Source organism: Myotis brandtii, unplaced genomic scaffold (genome assembly GCF_000412655.1).
Source record: "Myotis brandtii unplaced genomic scaffold, ASM41265v1 scaffold253, whole genome shotgun sequence".
NCBI lineage: Eukaryota > Metazoa > Chordata > Mammalia > Chiroptera > Vespertilionidae > Myotis > Myotis brandtii.
This window is the reverse complement of record NW_005359590.1, coordinates 673,453-679,044: the sequence shown is the minus strand read 5'-3', so window position 1 is coordinate 679,044 and position 5,592 is coordinate 673,453. Positions and strand designations below refer to the sequence as shown.

General features: G+C 38.2%; 1 long non-coding RNA gene across 1 annotated transcript in view; it reads left to right on the top strand.

The window, feature by feature from the left end:
- The first annotated feature begins 3,983 nt into the window (after positions 1-3,983).
- The window catches only part of LOC106726364, a 25,092-nt gene continuing 23,483 nt past the window's right edge, over positions 3,984-5,592 (top strand). The window contains exons 1-2 of the long non-coding RNA XR_001362423.1: positions 3,984-3,995; positions 5,058-5,066. This is a non-coding gene — a long non-coding RNA (uncharacterized LOC106726364). The remainder of the gene's footprint in view (positions 3,996-5,057; positions 5,067-5,592) is intronic.

Sequence of the window (5,592 nt, the reverse complement as noted above, 5' to 3'; positions counted from 1 at the left end):
GTAACAGATTTAGTAGGACCAAGGATTGCTAATGGGTGATATCATCTTGTGAAATAATTAAGATACATTTACTTCTGGGACATTTAGACATTGAAATTTTTAAATCAGTTAATAACTATAACTCATCAGTTTGTGTATTAGAACTTACCTAGCATAAATAATTTTCATTACAAGCTTCTGTTTTGTTAGTATGCATTCTCTTCACCCTAGTGTTTTAGTAAAAAAAAAAATCTTAGTTCCTCTAGAGAAATCTCAGAATTATACCTCTTCCCATCTTTCATAACCCAAAGGCTATTTTTTCAATCATACTGCATATAAATTAGTTATATTAATAATAACTGCTCAGTGCAAGTTTTAGATCTTTAGATAATAACTATTGTTACCATTCTGTGTTTATCTAATTTCAGCCAAGAATCTTTATATTTTAGCTATACCATGATTTCTTCAAGGAAACCTGCTAAAATTATATCACTGGTCTAGAACCCAGCTGAGCTCACCTGTAAAACCTAAACTTTTGAATTAATAAACATTATTTTAGCTATTAGCATATTAAAACATTTCATTTCAACTATTTATATGTGTAAATCAGATGTTAACTAGAAAGGTGTGAGACAAAAGAATCAAATGTTAGGAGCAAAGTAAATCAATGACCAGTATAAATGAGGTATTGTCATTGTCTTGTTTTCCATCCACAAAGGAAATAATGCGATGACTCGTTCATTCACATTTGCTTGGGAAAGATGTGAGAGCTGATATGTAGCTTTAGCCATATTTACTGAACTTATTTAATTCAATTAGTTTAAATAAATCAGGTTATCTCAACTTAGAACATAAGATGGTATTATCTTGGGGGGGGGGGGGGCGTAGAAGGGGATAAATTGCCAAACATAGCAGAAATAAAAAGTCTTTTTTTCCATTCCTGACTTCATAGATATCCTCTAAACTTTAGATGACCTGATATCATTCCAGAATGGGCCAGAAACCCTGGATTCTCCCCGACTCTGAGTTGTACTGCTGAAGCTGATCAAAAGGAAGCAACCCACAATTTGTATATCAGTACCAACAAGTACCCAGGTGTTCATATTTCAAGCTCACCAGATAAAAACAAAAGTTTACTTTTGCTGAAAAGAAAGTGTATGTTTGCAGGCACTCCCTAATGATGTTACTTATGGTGGCCAGTTTTGAAGGTCAAGATTACAGATGGGAGAAAATTTTGTTTTTAATTTGAACTTCAACCGAATCCACCAGTTGAGCGCTACTGACTTAGGCCAATGCTGAGGCCAAGGGCTTCCCTGTCCACCATCTCTCTATATGGGGCAGCCTCAGAAATTAAGTCCAGATCCAATAATAGCTAATGGTTTTTAGCACTTACTGTGTGTCAGGCACTGTTTTATTCATTGTGTTAATTCATTGAATCCTCATATAACCATATGGGTCAAATGCTATTATCATACACATTTTACAGATGAGAAAACTGAGACATAGGTTAAGTACCTTACCTAAGTCATGTAGCCCCAGAGCTTGGGCTCTTGAGCACTAGACCACACGGCACATTTTACATGGCTCCGGTACGGCTACACATTGGTTGTGTCTAGAGCCCTCCATAACCTAGGAAATTGGATCTGTTCTGGAGCCATTCCAGGTTTGGGGACCCCACTGCCAGATCCAAAATCCAGAGGACAAGACAAAGGAAACCAGGAGTTGGACCTTCCATTCACTCTGAGGAGGACATCAAAAAGTTCTTGGAGATGCTTCAAATCAAAGCCAGTATAGAGCAAGATCACCTTGGGTTTTTCTCCAGGCTATCATTTCACAAACCCATTAATAATCCTTCAAATGCTACTGGCTGAACTACTATCAGCACTGATAGTATGATAGTGATGAGAGATCTCTTTGGTCAAATAAATACGTAAAAGGCAACATTCTACTGATGATTAACTATGAACCATAATAAGTATGAGCATATTGAAGGCTCATAGAAATTCTGCAATAAGGAGACACGTTTAACTTTGTGCCCCTTAACATTTCCATGGAACAGAATTTGGACGGTGCTCCAGAATGAAACTGACCAGTGGCACCTTAAGACTGCCGAGAAAAGATATAGATGCTCTCTGGTCCACTTTGTCTTGAAAACATTCCACAAGGGCAGTTATAGCCCCTGCACACCCCCTCCTCCCAGCCTGGCCTCAGGGAGGCCTTCTTCTTTGAGAACTTTGGCAGAGCCTGGGTTCTGAGGTTGGTACACCACACTCCCAGGCCTAGGCTTAACTTCGTAAGTCTCCTTGGACTTTTCTATCAACGTCTTAATGTGTGGCCGTGACCAACTTGAAAATGAGCCATTCAGTTCTGATCCCAAAACCAGGCAGCAAGACATTTTGTTTGGATTTTTAGATGATCTTTGGCAACTTTCCATATAAGTGGTTCCTCAAAAGGCAGTGAGTCATAAACATCCATTATGGACAGGAGCAACTGGGTAATAATAGAACGGACAAATGCTGTCCTTATGGCCTTTTCTCCAAAGGAGGGCTAAATTAAATTAAGTTTGTTCCCACAGTACATTACTCAGTGTTTCGTATGGGTATGAGAAACCTGGAAATCACAAAGCAAGCCACAGATGAATTACTGTTAAGTCAAGTCACACAACTAACAGAAAGTTAAATTCTTCTGCGGCCAAGCACAACATTTAGTCCCCAGTCTATCAAAGATCACCGAGCCAGGAAGTGACCACTTTAGAGGTACCTACTGTTCCAACCAACCAAAGATCTCAAAGCACTTTACAAGTGTAAACTGATTAGGATTTTCACTTACTGGAGCAGAACCATACATAGGGTAGTGAAGTTGTTTTATGAGATCCCACCATCTTCTCTTTTTTCAGTTGCTAGGGAAGATAGAGTTAAGACTGACATTTTTTAACCACTTAATTGAGGTATGATTGAGATATATACATTTATACATATTTTATATGTAAAACTTGATGAGTTTGGAAAAATGTATACAGCCATGAAACCATACCATAATCTATGCCATTAATATATCTATCACCTCCAAAAAGTTTTCTCCCTTCTTTTTTTATTTTTATTACTATTATTTCGTGTGTGTGTGTGTGTGTTAAGAACAGTTAACATAAGATCTACCTTCTTAGAAAAGTTTTAAATATTCAATACAGTATTGTTATCTTCAGGCACGATGCTGTAGATTAGACCTCTAGGACTTATTCATCTTATATAACTGAATTTTAGTAGTAATCTTTGACTAAGACCTCCATATTTCCTCCTTCTCTCAGCCCCTGTTCCACTCTCTGCTTCTATTAGTTTAACTATTTTAGATTCCTCATATAAGTGATAACATGTAGTATTTGTCCTTCTGTGTTTGGCTTATTTCACTTAGCATAATGTCCTCCAGATTCATCCATAGTGTCACAAGTGGCAAGATTTCCTTCTTTTTAAAAGCCAATAATATTTTGTTATATATATATAATACTTTTCCTCCATTCATCTGTTAATAAATAATTAAGTTGATTCAATGCCTTAGCTATTGTTCATAATGCTGCAAATATCTCTTTGAGGTCCTGATTTTTATTCCTTTGGATATATACCCAGAAGGAAGATTACTGGATCATATTATGTACTTGCTATAGTGCTATCCATGAAAATCATAAAGATGATTAATGTCATTTTGTGTTTGTTAAGTTATAATTGTCATAAGAAATACATGAAACTTTTCATTAGATTCTTACAATAATAACCTGAAACTGTTATTATTGTAAGAATCTAATGAAATCTGAACAAAGAAAAGGGTGATAACTACGTGACCTTGGCCATAGTTCTCTGTTTCTATGACTTTAGTTGCCTCAAATCAAAAGAGAGGATTAAAGAAGAAAAATTACTAAGTTTCTTTTAAACTTTGAAATTTTATTAATATATCACAGCCTGTCATAAGATTGGAAATAATCCATTATGCAGAATTACATAATTTGTATTGAACTATTCATGTGAGTTTCCCTTAAAATTCCTCAAAGAAATGGTAGACTCCCTTTCAACAATAGACTAGAAGAAGCAAAGGAACAAATTAGTGAGTTAGAAGATAGGGGACAGAAACACACCCAATCTAAACAACAACTGGAGAGAAAAATTAGAAAGCAGGAGAAGAACCTAAGGGAGCTTTGGGACAACATGAAACGAAACAATATACGAATAATAGGGGTGCCAGAACAACAGAAAGAGGAACAAGACTTAGAAAACCTATTTGAAGAAATAATATCTGAAAACTTCCCTGAGGCGGGGAAGAAAAAAGTCACACAAGCACAGAGGGTCCTAAACAAGGTGAACCCAAAAAGACCCACACCAAGACATGTGGTAATTACAATGGCAAATGTCAACAACAAAGAGAGAATCTTAAAGGCTGCAAGAGAGAGACAGAGAGTTACCTACAAAGTATCTCCCATTAAATTCTCAAATGATTTCTCAACAGAAACACATCAGGCCAGAATGGAATGGAATGAAGTATTCAAAGTGATGCAAAGCAAAGGACTGAATCCAAGAATACTCTATCCAGCAAGGCTATCATTCAAAATTGAAGGGGAAATCAGGAGCTTTGCAGACAAAAAAAAAAGGCTAAGGGAGTTTATCACTACCAAGCCAGCAATGCAAGAAATGCTAAAGGGACTGTTGTAAAAAGAAATAGAAAGGAAAGAAGGAACACAGACATAAAGAATAGAAATGGCTACAAACAAGTACCTATCCTTATATATAAAAAGCCAGGGACCGTCACAACCAAAACAACCGGACGGATGACCGAACAGCAGGCTGTGTGAGGTGACCAGGCCAGCAGGGGTGGGGGTGGAAGGCAGTGAGGGACAACCAAATGACTAAACAGCAGGCTGCATGGGGCAACCAGGCCAGCAGGGGGGGCAGTGAGGGACGACCAACTGGGGGCGACCAGGTTGGTGGGGGGGGCACTGAGGGGCGACCTGGCCAGCAGCAGAGGGCAGTTGGGGTGACCAGGCCAGAAGGGGGGCAGTAAGGGGCAATCAGGCCGGCAGGCAGGTGAGCGGTTAGGAGCCAGTGGTCCAGGATTGTGAGAGGGATGTCTGACTGCCAGTTTAGGCATGATCCCCAGGATTGAGCCTAAACTGGCAGTTGAACATCCCCCGAGGGGTCCCAAATTGGAGAGGATGCAGGCTGGGCTGAGGGGACCCCCTGTGCACGAATTTTGTGCACTGGGCCTCTAGTCAATAATAACCTTAAACATAAATGGACTAACTGCTAACACACACAGCAATCCTAAATGACTCACTAGATCAGATGGACTTAATTGATATCTTCAGAACATTTCACCCCAAAGCTACAGAATATACATTCTTTTCAAGTGCACATGTGACCACATATTGGGACAAAGGCAAACTCTTCAAATTCAAAAAGATTGAAATCAGATCAAGCACCTTCTCAGATTACAATGGCATAATATTAGAAATAACCACAATAAAAACAATAAAAAAATTCAAACACTTGGAGGTTAAATAGCATGTTATTAAGCAATGATTGGGTTACCAAAGAGATCAAAGAAGAAATAAAAAACATCCTGGAAACAAAT